Consider the following 16,221-nt stretch of genomic DNA (forward strand, 5'->3'; position numbering starts at 1 on the left):
ATCATGTGGCCATTTGCAGTAACAGAAACTATAATAGTTATGAAGTTATTTACATTTTACATGAATGTATTTATGTACACATTAGCTATTTTTTACCTTCCCTCTCCTGTTTGCCTGCCTGTAGTAATAGAAAATGTGCTACTACAAGCTAATCTTATATCTTACATTTTATCTCAGTAGTTAAGATACAAGATTCAGTGGGAGAGTGTGATTCAGCTAGAAAGGAAAGAACATCACCCATAAATGGGTAAATGAACCTGGTATTCTCTTTGAAGGAGAGAGCTTGTTTTGTTTGAATGAAGAATAATTGCATCATATTAACAAGAAACACAGTTTCCCTGTAGTCCTTATTAAAAGTTGTGTTGTTCAAAGAGGTACTGATGAATGCCTAGTTAAGAAGGAGGGAAGTTAACTAGTTAAGCTATTATGGTAGCTTAGTACCGTCTTAGCTTAACTATCTGGAAATCTATTTCCCAGAATTTGCTTCCCTCTATTGTTCTGGGTTAGGGTTGGCCACAAAACAAATTTGTGTAAGATTTGGAAGGTACTTGTGATGAAGTAGCCATATTTTCGTGTTCTGCAGGTTGGTGCAGGGCCCCTGGGACTATGGCAACTCATAATGTTGCTGCTGCTCTGATACTTCAACTTCTTGTAGACTCAGAACCCCTCAAACTCCCACCAAATCTCTTACTCATTTTCTCTTTATACTAGACCAAGTATGCATGTAGCATGATGGAAAATGACATCCACTTCTCCTGAAAGTCACCCACTACTGTGCGACTGAAGGAGGTAAGAGACAGACAAGTTTCAGTGTATCTTGTGGGTTCCATTGTCCTCGTATATTTCCATACATGTCACAGTTTGTCCATGCATTTGTCCACATCCAACTTTCCTTCACAAATGTTACTCTAGTTGACTTCCAGTGAATTCAAGCTCAACACCAAATACAACAGTTTTTATGAACTCTTCCACCAGCTCTAGCTATTGCCTATGTTCTAATCCTTATAAGTAATCTCTTACTCTACATCACTGGTGGTTCTCCTTCTCTGGTTGTGCCCCAACACAAAGTCTGAGGGGAAAGGACTAAGAAAATGATTTTCATGACAATTTAAGTTTCTAGACCCAGATTTGTGATGTGAGCCTCTTTAGGTGAAACTGCTATTCTATGTATTATGGGGCAAGTTTTCAAATTTAGACAACTTTACACATGTTCTGTGTGTTTGATTTAAAGTCAAAAATTTAGGAGGAGAATGTATCAGTAGAAAACTACCCTGGACACCTGCTTCCAAATGACCTGCAAGGAGCTTTCTTTTAGTATTAAATCTTCTGATCCAGACCACAGAGGAAGCAACCACAGGACTACCATTTCTTGTCTGGGGTCTGCAGGTGTGTATTTCAGCTGGGATCCCATAGCAGGTTCTCTCTTATTCGCTCTTATTAAGCTCTGGGGGTTCTCTTATTAAGCTATAGGGATTTTGTTCAGCTTTTCCTATTACCTCAAGCACTGTGAGTTCCCAGAGAGTGCAGAAGTACTTTGCAGAGTCTTCCAGCTGTAAGTTTGAAATGGTGAGGCTGATGGCTTTACGTGATTTCTGAAAATTTATGGAGTAGCAGCCATCCCTTGCATTCAGGCTGTAAGAACCCTGACCAATAAGGAAAGTCATCTCTCCACTGGCAAACAGCTTGTACCAAAAAATGTTGTAACTGCTCCAGCTTGTTTCATAGCGACAGTTCAGGGTGACTGCCTCCCCAGCTTCACTGGATATGTCTGGTTGGTCTTGAGTAACTTTCTGGGCCACACCAGATCCTGTGGAAAAAATCAGAAAACAGAGATGAAGCAGTGAATAAAATAGTGTAGGAATTAGACTCATTTAGGACTCAAAATAAAAACCAAACTGAAATCATAAGACACTTGCTTTTCCCCAGTCCTCCTTTCCTCCCAAGTCCCTGTGTGCACACCAGCACCTGTGTGCAGTCCCTTCACCCTGAACACTGGCACCCACGTTTGGAAGCCTCCCTACCAGAGAAGGTGAAGGCCAGGAACACACAGAGCAGACTGGAGAACGGCATGAGGCATGGAATCCCCTGCACAAATGTGCTGACTTCTGCCTCAAGCTGAGAGTTCAGCATCTCTGTGTGCCTGGCAGCACACATTCATAGTACCTGTTCCTGTGTGACTCCTTCAAACAGGAGGTGGGGTTTGTCATGGTCAAGGTAACGTCGTCTGTGCCCAGATGGGAAAAATAGTCTGATTCACCACAAACCTTTACTTTGTCTATTTTTCTTTCACTGGTGATTAAGTTAGACTGAGCCTTAAAGAGGGCTTCACAAAAGTAGTTATTAGTAAAAATTTGAGCTGAGGGGTATCATAGAACAAACAAATTGATAATCATTAATAAATATTCAGCAGAATAATTCTGCCATCCCATCGAAAGTAGGATTGGTTTTTTAACTTTTTATTGGAGTTTAGTTGATTTACAATGTTGTGTTACAGAAAATGAAATGTCCATCAGCAGAGGAATGGATAAACATGTGGTACATATGTGCAATGAATTGTTGCTGTTCTTTAGTTGCTAAGTCCTGTCTGACTCTGTAGCCCATTATGCTCCTTTCTCCATGGGATGTCTTAGGCAAAAATGCTAGAGTGGGGTGCCATTTCCTTCTCCAAGGGATATACCTGACCCAGGGATCGAACCCACATCTCCTGCTTGGCAAGCAGATTCTTTACCACGGAGCTACTGGGAAAAGCCCACAGTGAAGTCACTCAGCCATGAAAAAGAACAAAATAATGGCACCTGCAACAACATGAGCAAAGCTACAATAAGACTTAGTAGAAGCTATGGACCCTTCCTGTAATCTGCTTACTTACTAGTCACTCACTTAGCCTATACTTACATTTCTTCATCCAAAATCTAAATATTCTATTTAAAACTCACAGGTTTTTGGCCTTCTTGAAGAAAGGCAACTTATCCAAAATTTTTAATGAATTTTTCTGGGTTTTAGAATTTTAAAATATTATTAAAATACAAATGATAATCTGATACCTCAGCTTTATATGCACTCCTTTTTTATGCATAACTCTATGAAATTTTTTCACAGGTGTAGGTTTTTATACCACCACTAAAATCATGTACAGAATTGTCCCATCTCTCTAAAGATAACCATTTTCACACCCTCCCCATCCCTGCAACTGGTGATGACCCCTAGCAGATATGGATCTTTTCATCTCTCTATATTTTTTTCTTTTTCAGAATTCTATGTAAGTAAACTTATACTTTATGTATGCAGTCATAATAATATCTTAAGTGTAATCATCCACTATGTAGTCTTCTGAGACTGACCTTTTTCACTCAGCATTGAGATCCATCTTGGCTATTCAGTCAGTTCAGTTCAGTCACTCAGTCATGTCCGACTCTTTGCCACCCGATAAATTGCAGCACGCCAGGCCTCCCAGCCCATCACCAACTCCCGGAGTTCACTCAAACTCACGTCCATGGAGTCGGTGATGCCATCCAGCCATCTCATCCTCTGTCGTCCCCTTCTCCTCCCCAATTCCTCCCAGCATCAGAGTCTTTTACAATGAGTCAACTATTTGCATAAGGTGGCCAAAGTACTGGATTTTCAGCTTTAGCATCATTCCTTCCAAAGAACACCCAGGACTGATCTCCTTTAGGATGGACTGGTTGGATCTCCTCGAGGTCCAAGGGACTCTCAAGAGTCTTCTCCAACATCACAGTTCAAAAGCATCAATTCTTCAACACTCAGCTTTCTTCACAGTCCAACTCTCACATCCATACATGACTACTGGAAAAATCTTGGCTATTAACATGTATCAATAGTCTGTTTTTTTAATCACAACAGACTGTCTTCAATTTATGATGAATCAACTTTTGATTTTTGACTTTCTGGTGTGGAGAAATCTATGTATGACTTCACTAGAAATCATACTTGGAATTTTGAATTTTAATCTTTCCCTTTGCTAGCAATATGTTTTATTACATTCTCTGATGATTCTTGGTAGCAACAGTGAGCTAAACTCTCAGTCAGACCCAGGAACGGGGGTAAACAACTGATTCACTTACAGCCAGTTCATACCCGTACAACCGTTACGTGTTTGACTTTCAGAATAATACCTTTAAGGTAGGCCAGGCGAGGCTCTGACTCACAGTAGGGTAAGTATATTAAATGCGTTTTCCACTTACTGGTATTTTCAACTGAAAATGGTTTATTGAGACTTAACTCTATTGCAAGTTGAAATAGATCTATAAATTATATTTTATTGTATGGGTGTACTACAGCATAATTAGCTATTCATACAACAAAGAACATTTGGCAGACTTCCAGTCTCTGCCATCACAAATATAGCTGTCGTGGATATGCATGTAATTTTTGTGTGAGCATCTGTTGCTGTTCAGTCGCTCAGTCAGTCTTACTCTGAGGCCCATGGACCGCACCACACTAGTCCATGGGGTCGCAGAGATAGTGAAGGTTCTCTGTCTTTCACTATCTCTCAGAGTTTGTTCAAACTCATGTCCATTGCATCAATGATGCCATCCAACCATCTCCTCCTCTGTCACCCGTTCTCCTCCTGCCCTCAATCTTACCAGCATCAGGGTCTTTTCTAATGAGCTGGCTCTTCACATCAGATGGCCAATGTACAGAGCATTAGCTTCAGAATCAGTCCTTGCAATAAATACTCAGGGTTGATTTTCTTTGGTATTGACTGGTTTGATCTCCATACTATCTCATTAGCACATATGTGCAAAAGTTGTTCAATGTTTAGTGCAATATCTTTCCAGTGTTAATTTTATGACAGAATTTTACTTTGCCACCCTTTCCATGTGTTCATATCATTCTTCTTTATTTCAGTTTTTCCTCTACTTTTAGATTTTTTTATTCTTTTACAGTTATCATGTATTTATTACATGGATAAAGCAGTTTTCTAAACTTTTGTTATGATTACTGAAATGAATTATTTTCAGAAGTTTTCTCCTCCTCTTTTTGCCCGATATACTTTCTTTTCTATGTGCTGTATTGTGTATATATTTGTTATTAGTTAATTTGAAAATCACTTAGTATGTTGCCAGATTTATGCAATTCTGGTGTAATGAAGGAGTTAGATATTCTTCTCACTTTAGATTCAGTCCTTCAGATGTGCAAACAGAATTTGTGAAACATTAGAATCCTCAGTATGCTCTGCCAACAATCTCTTCATGATTCAATTTATTAATATATATTCAGTTCAGTTCAGTCACTCAGTCGTGTCCGACTCTGCAACCTCATGAACTGCAGCACACCAGGCCTCCCTGTCCATCACCAACTCCCAGAGTTCACTCAGACTTACATCCATCGAGTCAGTGATACCATCCAGCCATCTCATCCTCTGTTGTCCCCTTCTCCTCCTGCCCCCAATCCCTCCCAGCATCAGAGTCTTTTCCAGTGAGTCAACTCTTCACATGAGGTGGCCAAAGTACTGGAGTTTCAGCTTTAGCATCATTCCTTCCAAAGAACACCCAGGGCTGATCTCCTTCAGAATGGACTGGTTGGATCTCCTTGCAGTTCAAGGGACTCTCAAGAAGTCTTCTCCAACACCACAGTTCAAAAGCATCAATTCTTCGGTGCTCAGCTTTCTTCACAGTCCAACTCTCACATCCTGTATGACCACTGTATTGACCACTGGAAAAACCATAGCCTTGACTAGACGGACCTTTGTTGGCAAAGTAATGTCTCTGCTTTTGAATATGCTATCTAGGTTGGTCATAACTTTCCTTCCAAAGAGTAAGTGTATTTTAATTTCATGGCTGCAGTCACCATCTGCAGTGATTTTGGAACCCCAAAAAATAAAGACTGACACTGTTTCCACTGTTTCCCATGAAGTGATGGTACCAGATGCCATGATCTTCGTTTTCTGAATGTTGAGCTTTAGGCCAACTTTGTCACTCTCCTCTTTCACTTTCATCAAGAGGCTCTTTAGTTCTTCTTCACTTTCTGCCATAAGGTGGTGTCATCTGCATATATGAGGTTATTGATATTTCTCCTGGCAAACTTGATTCCAGCTTGTGCTTCTTCCAGTCCAGCGTTTCTTATGATGTACTCTGCATATAAGTTAAATAAGCAGGGTGACAATACACAGCCTTAACATACTCCTTTTCCTATTTGGAACCAGTCTGTTGTTCCATGTCCAGTTCAACCTGTTGCTTCCTGATCTGCAAATAGGTTTCTCAAAAGGCAGGTCAGGTGGTCTGGTATTCCCATCTCTTTCAGAATTTTCCACAGTTTGTTGTGATCCACACAGTCAAAGGCTTTGGCATAGTCAATAAAGCAGAAATAGATGTTTTTCTGGAACTCTCTTGCTTTTTCAATGATCTAGAGGATGTTGGCAATTTGATCTCTGGTTCCTCTGCCTTTTCTAAATCCAGCTTGAACATCTGGAAGTTCATGGTTCACATATTGCTGAAGCCTGGCTTGGAGAATTTTGAACATTACTTTACTAGAGTCTGAGATGAGTGCAATTGTGCAGTAGTTTGAGCATTCTTTGGCATTGCCTTTCTTTGGGATTGGAATGAAAACTGACCTTTTCCAGTCCTGTGGCCACTGCTGAGTTTTCCAAATTTGCTGGCATATTGAGTGCAGCACTTCACAGCATCATCTTTTAGGATTTGAAATAGCTCAACTGGAATTCCATCACCTCCACTAGCTTTGTTCGTAGTGATGCTTTCTAAGGCCCACTTGACTTCACATTCCAGGATGTCTGGCTCTAGGTGAGTGTGAGTGATCACACCTTCCTGATTATTTATTAATAAAAAGGCAATTACAATGTTTCAGCATGGTATTCTCTTTGAAGGAGACAGCTTGTTTTGGTTGAATGAAGAATAATTGTGTCATATTAACAGGAAGCATAGTTTTCCTGTGGTCTTTATTAGAAATCTGTGTTATTCAAAGAGGTACTGATGAATGCCTAGTTAACAAGGAGGGGCATTAACCAGTTAAGCTGTTATGGTAGGTTTGTACTGTGTCAACTTAACAATCTGAAATTTATTTCCCAGGATTTGCTTCCATCTATTGTTGTGGGTTAGGGTTGGCCATGACAGAGATTTGTGCAGGTTTTGGAAGGTATTTGTGATGAGGCAGCCATGTTTCTATGTTCCACAGGTTGATGAAGGGCTCCAGGGACTAAGGCAATACGTACTGTTGCTGCTGATCTGATAGTTCAACTTATTGTTGACTCAGAACCCCTCGACCTTCCACCAGGTTATCTTCCTCATTTTCTCTTTGTATTAGACCAAGTATGCATGTAACATGGTGGGAAATGACATCCACTTCTCCTGAAGTTCACCCACTACTGTGCGACTGAAGGAGGTAAGAGACAGACAAGTTTTAGAGTGTCTTGTGGGTTCCATTGTCCTCGTATATTTCCATACATGTCACAGTTTGTCCATGCTTTTGTCCACATCCAACTTTCCTTCACAAATGCTACTCTAATTGACTTACAGTGAATTCAAGCTCAACACCAAATACAAATAAAACAGTTTTTATGAACTCTTCCACCAGCTCTAGCCATTGCCTATGTTCTAATCCTTATAACTAATCTCTTACTGTACATCACTGGTGGTCTTCCTCTGAGAGTGCCCTGACACAAAATCTAAGGGGAAAGGACTAAGGAAATGTTTCATGACGATTTCAGTTTCTAAACCCAGATTTGTGATGTGAGCTTCTCTAGGTGAAACTGCCATTCTACATTATTATGGGGCAAGTTTTCAAATTTAGACAACTTTACACATGTTCTGTGTGTTTGATTTAAAGTCAAAAGTTTAGGAGGAGAATATATCAGTAGAAAGTTACTCTGAGCACCTGCTTCCAAATGACATAGAAGGAGCTTTTATTTAGAATTAAATCTTCTGATCCAGACCACAGACGAGGCAACCACAGGACTACCGTTTCTTGTCTGGGGTCTGCAGGTGTGTATTTCAGCCTGGGTCCTGCAGCAGGGGGACTCTCTCTTATTAAGCTCTGGGGATTTTGTTTAGCTTTTTCTATTACTTCAAGCACTGAGTCCCCAGAGAGTGCAGAAGTACTTTGCAGAGTCTTCCAGCTGTAAGTCTGAAATGGTGAGGCTGAGGGATTTATGTGATCTCTGAAAATTTACAGAGTAGGGGACATCTGTTGCATTATAGGGTTCTTGCATTTATTGCAGGTAGAAGAACCCTGAAGAATAAGGTAAATTATCTCTCCACTGGGAAGTTGTTTATACCAAAAAATGTAACTGCTCTGACGTGTCTTATAGCGACAGTTCAGGGTGACTACCTCCCCAAATGGACTGGCAATGTCTGGCTGGTCTTGAGTAACTGTCTGGGCTACACTGGATCCTGTGGGAAAAATCAGAAAACAGAGATGGAGCAATGAATAAAATAGTATAGGAATTAGACTGAAAAAATACAGACTGAAATCATAAGATGCTTGCTTCTCTTTTAGAATACCTACCAGAGAAGATGAAGGCCAGGAACACCCAGGGCAGACTGGAGAGCAGCATGAGCAGCATTCCCCTGCACAAATGTGCTCAGTTCTGCCTCAAGCTGAGAGTTCAGTGTCTCTGTGAGCCTGGCAGCACATATACATATAGTACCTGGTTCCTGTGTGACTCCTTCAAACAGGAAGTGGGGGTTGTCATGTTCATAGGTGACATGGTCTGTGCACAAATGGGAAAAAAAAAGTCTATGTCACCACAAACCCTTACTTTGTCTATTTTTCTTTCACTGGTAATTAAGTTAGGCTGAGCCTGAAACGGGGCTTTGCAAAAGCAATTATTTTAAAGGTTTGAACTGAGTGGAACTGAAGAACAAACAAGTTGATATTCGCTTATGATTATTCCACAGAATAATTTGCCATCTCATTAAAATAGGCTTTAAAAAATTTTTTATTGGAGTTTAGTTGATTTATAGTGATGTGTTACAGCAAAATGAAATGTGCATTGACAGAGGAATGGATTAAAAATGTGCTATTTATGTACAATGATGTGTTTGTTCTTTAGTCACCAGGTAGTGTCTGACTCTTTGGGATCCATGGACTGTATCCTGCAAGGCTCCTCTTCCATGGGATTTACTAGGCAAAAATACTGGAGTGGGGTGCCATTTCCTTCTCCAGGGGTCTTCCTGAGCCAGGAATAGAACCCCTGTGTCCTGCTTGACAGGTGGATTCTGAACCGCAGAGCCACCGGGGAAAACCCACAATGAAATCGCTCAGCCATGAAAAAGAACAAAATAATGTTGTTTGTAACAACAAGAACAGACCTAAAATAAGATTTAGTATAAGCAATGAACCCTTCTTGTAATCAACTTACTAGTCATTCATTTAGCCTAAATTTACATTTCTCCATCCAAAATCTAAATACTCTATTTAAAAACTCACAGATTTTTGGCCTGTTTGGTGAAAGGCAGTCTTATTCAAAATTTTTAACATATTTTTTTCTAGGTTTTAGGGCTCTGCTAGGTTTTTCCAATACATAAAATTACTTTGGCAACAAATGATAAAATATCTGTCCTTCTAACTTTCAGAGTCTATTCTGTTTTTTATGTTTGTATGAATTTATAACAAAAATAAAATAATTATTCTTTTGAAACTTGATATTGAGTCTTATTTATCAGACTTTAAGGGGGATCGGGATATTCAGTCCCATTCCTTCCACAAGTAGAATTGTACTTATTAGATCATGTTTCTTAGAATTGTCCTCATGTCATTGATTTTTATCCCACTGGCCCAAAATGTTCAGTCTCATGAGTTAGTTGCTTGTTATTTTTTCTTTTTGTTAAATAAAGCATGCCAGATCTTTCTGTGCCATAATATAGTATAATACACTCCAATAAAACTTGGTATCTACAGACTGTAAGCACGCAGTATATGTCTACAGCACAGAAGGTGATGGCTGAGATCTATAAACTGTTATCTGTTCATTTGAATGTAGCTGTGAATTTTCCAGCTGGTTTTATCATTTTAATGGATGAATTAATATAAAGGAATCAAAGGCAAGTGAATGGTAGAAAAGAAAGTACAGACAAGGTCTCTAAAACAGTGCCAACACCTTGCTTTCAAGTTGCTTGAGTGGTGTTGTTAATGACTGATGCATGGAGGAGAGTGCACGTTTAGTTGAGACATCTCCTCTGTCCCATTTCACCTCTGAGTGCTGACGGGCAGCTGATGCCCTGGTTTCAATTACCAAACCTACTTGTATTTAAGTAGAAGAGATCACGAATGTCCACAGCAACTGGGCAGCAGCATGGTATTGTATTGTAGCACATATAATATCTGTATATAATAATTATAGATATTATACATACACCAGAAAATTAATATTGATAAACTATTACTGAAATACAGATGATAATCTGATATATCAATTTTATTATGCATATCCCTATGAAATTTTATCACTGGTACAGGTTTTTGTACCATCAATAAAATCATGATGCAGAATTGTTCCATCTCCCTAGAGAAAACCACTTTCACACTGTCTCCACCCCGGCAACTCATGATGACCTCTGGCAACTACTGATCTTTCCATCTCTATATTTTGTCCTTTTGAGAATGCTGTATAAGTAAATTCATACATTCTGTATGCATTTGCAATAATATGGTGTGTAAATATGTACCAAGTAGTCTCCTGAGATACCATTTTCACTCAGCATTGAGGTCCATCTAGGCTGTTGCATGGATCAATAGTAAGTTTCTTTTAATCCCTACAGACTGTCCCCAACTTGTGATGAATCAACTTAGGGTTTTTCACCTTATGGTAGTGAGGAGCATATATGCATTCTCTAGAAACCATACTTTGTATTTTGAATTTTTACTTTTTCTCATGTTAGCAGCATGCTGTATGACATTCCGTAGTCGTGCTGGGCAGCAACACTGAGCTAAGCTCTCTGTCCACCCTGGGGTCGTGAGGGAGGGTCAACGACTGATACACTTAGGAACGTTCTGCACCCACACCACTATTCTGTTTTTCACTTTCAGTACAGCACCTTTGAGGTTAGACCAGGCAAAACTCTGATGCACAGTAGGTTAAGTATATTATATGCTTTTTCCACTTACATTTTCAACCTAAAATGGTTTCTCGAGATTAACCCTATTTCAGCTTGAGATAGATCTGTAAGTAATACTTTATTGTATGGGTGTACCACAGCATATTTATCTATTCACACAATGAAGAACATTTGGCTGGTTTCCAGTTTTTGGCCATCACAAATACAGCTGCCATGAATATTTCTGTACTGATATTTCTGTGAACATGTTTTCCATTTCTCAAGTACAAATGCCCATAAAAGAGTATGATTGCTGAGTTGTAAGGTGAGTGAATATTTAAGTTTATGTGGAACTGCTAAACTGTCTTCCAGAATGACTGCACCGTTTACCCACCAGCAGTGTATGAGTGGTTCAACTTCTCTACATCATTGCCAGAACTTGGTTATTTATCATTTTAGCCATTAAGCAAGATGTGGAATGGTATCTCATTGTAACTTTAATTTGCATTTACTTGATGGTTGGAGAAGGCAATGGCACCCCACTCCAGTACTCTTGTCTGGAAAATCCTATGGATGGAGGAGCCTGGTAGGCCGCAGTCCATGGGGTTGCTAAGAGTCGGACACAACTGAGCAACTTCCCTTTCACTTTTCATTTTAATGCATTGGAGAAGGAAATGGCAACCCACTCCAGTGTTCTTGCCTGGAGAATCCCAGGGACGGGAGCCTTGTGGGCTGCCATCTCTGGGGTCGCACAGAGTCGGACACGACTGAAGCGACTTAGCAGCAGCAGCAGCAATGATGTTGAGCATCTGTTTATATGCTTATTTCACTAACACATAGCTCTTCCATGATATGTTTGGATGAACCATTTTCCAATTGGACGACTTGTTTTCTTCCTACTGAGTTTAGACAATTCATTGTTTTCTGCATACCATCCTTGATTAAAATACATTGTGAAAATATTTCCTGCCATTCTGCAGCTTGTCTTTTTCATTCTCTTAATAGTACCTTTCACAGAGCAAGCATTTTTACTTTTGATGAAATATTTTATTTTTTATTGATTGTGCTTTAACGTCATGACAAAAATCATTTTGTCTAACACTTGGTTCTGAAGATTTTTTTTTTCAAAAAGATTTAGAGTTTTAGACTTTACACTTGGATATACAGTCCATTTTGAGATTCTCCTCAAATTTTTGTATAAGGTGGAAGATTTAGGCCAAGATTCAGTTATTTGCCTAGGAATATCCAATTGTCCCTAAGTCATTTGTTTATAAGACTACCATTACTCCACTGATTGTCATTGCACCCTTGCCAAAAAATCAAATTTCTCCACTTTCCCACATCCACACTTGGGATGAGTCAGTAGCATTATCTTGTTAATAATTTTTTATTTTCTCTTTTTATTCATTTTTATTGAACTTTTTATCTTGTATTGGAGTACAGCCAATTCACAATGTTGTGATAGTTTCAGGTAGACAGCAGAGGGACTCTATCTTTTTAACACTGTAACATCTGTACTATATTTTACTTTTTCATTCTTTATATTTCTAATTTGTGTTTTCTCTTTTTTTCACCATGATAATTCTGTCTAGGAATATATAGTTTATTAATTGTTTTAGCAAACTTAACTTTGTATCTCATGGGTATTATTTTCCTTCTGTTTTACCAACTTGACATTTTTATTATTTGCTTATTTCAGTTTATAGTAGTTGTAATTTGTTCTTCTTTTTCTATCTTTTTTGTTGAAAGTTTAGATAATTGTTTTGCAGCCTTTTTCTGTAGAAATGTAAGTATTTAAAAAGATGAACTCCTCCTATGTAAAATATCACCTCTGAAATTGGAAGTAGCTCAGTCGTGTCCGACTCTTTGTGAATACAGTTTATGGAATTCTCGAGGCCAGAGTACTGGAGTGGGTAGCCTTTCCCTTCTCCAGGGGATCTTCCCAACCTAGGGATTGAACCCAAGTCTCCCACATTGCAGGCAGATTCTTTACCAGAATCTATTATGAGATATTATATTGTGAGATATTACCTGTATCTCATAATATTTATATGTATATGTTCTCACTATATTTTCTTTCAGAATATTTTCTAACAGACAAGTAATTATTTCTTTAATCTATGGGTTACTTTAAAACTTAATGCCTAGATTCCAAGTATTTGGGAGTTTCTAAAGATATCTTTTTGCTATTGATTTTCTAAGTCAATTCCACTACTGATCAAAAACTAAATTCTGTATAATTTCAATTTTTTAAAAATATATTAAGCCTTCTTCTGCACAAACAAATTGTGTGTGTGCGTGTGTATTTAATCTACACAGCAGGGTGTATCTGGAGCCTCGGCTGCCTGGGGAGCACCATGCACTTGCTGCACAGAAGTAGGTGGCTGAGTCTCCAGGCTGGGAAGCTGTGATGTGCAATGAGAGCTGTTGGGCGCTCGTACTGAGGAAAACTGTTAATCTTCCTTTTTATTCACAACCAAATGTATGGCTATCAAGAATGCAGGGCCTTTACCAAGGTATTGTTAATAACATGGGAAGTAGTCAAATTCACCCCTCTCACAACTACAGTTCTGAATGGAAATCTCCCCTTCCTGGACTGTCCATGATTGAGGGCTCTGTTTGAGATTGAGAGCAAAGACAAGAGTCTATTTTTGCACGAGTGTGGTTGTGAAGAGAATGCTGTTCCCATCACTAAACTGGAAGTGTTTTAGATGAGAGAGAATAAGGATCAACTACAAGAGAGAGAAAGGTATTAAAAATGGTCAGTGTTTAGTTAAGGCCATGTGGAAGGAATTTTCACAAAGGCTATTGCTTCCTTAACTAACATGGAGTGTAAAGATAATCATTCCAAAGCTCCTTTATAAATGTTCCCCTCCCTCTTCCATTTCACCAGCCTTTGAAATTCAAAGATAAGATGAACTCCCTTTTCTGTTTTTACAGCAAACCGGAACCATGCACTAGATTCTAGGATAAGGTTAATGATAAAGATGTTGGCTAATAAATCTCATTGACTGCATAGAATGCCACAGTGTTTCAAGAGCCCTTTAGTGCTTCCCTGGTAGCTCAGTTGGCAAAGAATCCGCCTGCAATGCAGGACACCCCAGTTCAATTCCTGGGTAAGGAAGATCTGCTGTCGAAGGGATAGACTACCCATTCCAGTATTCTTGGGCTTCTCTTGTGGCTCAGCTGGTAAAGAATCCTCCCGCAATGTGGGAGACCTGAGGTCAAAACCTGGATTGGGAAGATTTCCTGGAGAAGGGAAAGGCTACCCACTTCAGTATTCTGACCCAGAGAATTCCATAGACTGTATAGTCCATGGGGTCTCAAAAGAGTCAGACACAACTGAGCGACTTTCACTTTCACCTTAATGTTTAGGTAAAAGGCTATGGCAGGTACTGTTCATGGCCTACAAATAGATTTACTTTTTCATCCTTACCAGAATCTCTATGTTCTGTTTTTCAGCAATGTTTCTAGACAAAAATGCATACCTTCCTCAGACTTTCATAGCTTGAGATCAGCTTGAACTTTGTTCTAATCAATAAGATGTAAGCATCCTGAGTGATTTATCGCCCTTTCCTATTCACTAAACTTTTCTACTTTACCTAATAATGCCAAATGTCAGTGGGTTAGTACCTTGCTAATACATGAGTGCATATGTGCTAAGTCACTTCAGTCATGAAGTGACTCTATGGACTCTTTCTGACCCTGTGGACTGTAGCCTTCCAGGCTCCTCTGTCCATGGGATTCTCCAGGCAAGAATACTGGAGTGCATTGCCATGCCCTCTCCAGGGGATCTTCCCGACCCAGGGATCGAACCTGAGACTCCTAAGGCTCCTGCATTGCAGGTGGATTCTTTACTGCTGAGCCACCAGGGGAGTCCTAATACTACATACCAAAGGTCAAAAGTCACATTTGTATCCCAGAGAGATGAAAAAGACCAATAACTCATTTCTCATCTATGGTTTACTAAGAGAAGGCTTACCCATGATCGGAAGTCATGCCTGTTTCACAAATGTGTTCTTACTTAAATATTTCAGGAGCAGAAAAGGAAGACTAGAATGAAAGCACCTAAATTTCAGTTTTAGTTCATTGTTACCTTATAATTAGTAGGAGGTCCTCATGTATCGCTTCAGTTTTTACTGGAGTATTATATTCATGTAAGAAAATGTAATATAAGGGTACAGCCTGGTAAATTTTCATGTAACCAACACTCTTATAACCAGCACTCAGATCAAGAAAGAGAGCATTACCAGCCCTTTAGTGCTCTCTTTATGATATTGCCCCACATGTAACAATATTCTGATTTCTGCCTGTGTAAATTAGCCACGTCAGCTTATGTATCCTTAGGAATGACATGTTTATTGACTATCTGAATATATTCTGTTGTCAAAAACCTACTTTAGACTTTTGTCTTTTCTATCAATTTGTTTGTTGTTGATTTGAAAGAGATATTTTTAAATCAAAATGATCCCTTTGATGATGTATGTGATAGATGATATTTGATAATATGTTATTTTTGATAATCAATATTAAATTTCATAAGATAATAATACTGTAAATATATTCACTAGTTATCCTTTAATAGATTTTCTAGTTATCTTTTTAACTTTTGGAATAATTTTAATATAAATCAGTTTTTTAATGAAGCATAGTTGGTTTACAATGTTGTGCCCATCTCTGCTGTACAGAAAAGTGACAAAAAATGAATGTATATATGAATATAGATTCATTTTGATGCTTAGAGATACTTGTGTCCTGCTTAAGAAATGTGTATATAACACAAAGTAATGAACAAGTTCTGAATTTTTTCTATTAACTTCATGCATTATTCTTACATTCAGACCTGCATTCTGACTGCTATTTATAAATCCTTTATCCTTGGCACATGGATGCAAATGTTTTCCAATTTTTAGTGTAATACCTTTCCAGTATCAATTTTATCACAAAATTTTACTTTGTACCCCTCCCCATCTGGTCATATCATTCTCCTTTATTTCAGGTTTTTCTTCTATTTTTAGAATTTTTCTTTACCTTTTATAGTTATTGTGTATATATTACATGGGTGATGTAGTTTTCTGAATTTTCATTCTAACTACTAAAATGAATTATTTTCCGAAGTTTTCTCATCCTCTTTGTGCCCAGAATGCTTTCTTCTCTATGTTCTGCATTGTGTATACACTTGTTACTTGTTTATTTAAAAATCTTTTAG

The 16,221-nt window shown here is 38.6% G+C and overlaps 1 pseudogene; it reads right to left on the reverse strand.

Moving 5' to 3' along the window:
- Window positions 1-8,041: 8,041 nt before the first annotated feature.
- Window positions 8,042-8,530, reverse strand: LOC113899390 (annotated as a pseudogene).
- Between the last annotated feature and the right edge of the window lie 7,691 nt (window positions 8,531-16,221).

This window comes from Bos indicus x Bos taurus, chromosome 10, assembly GCF_003369695.1.
Source record: "Bos indicus x Bos taurus breed Angus x Brahman F1 hybrid chromosome 10, Bos_hybrid_MaternalHap_v2.0, whole genome shotgun sequence".
Lineage (NCBI taxonomy): Eukaryota > Metazoa > Chordata > Mammalia > Artiodactyla > Bovidae > Bos > Bos indicus x Bos taurus.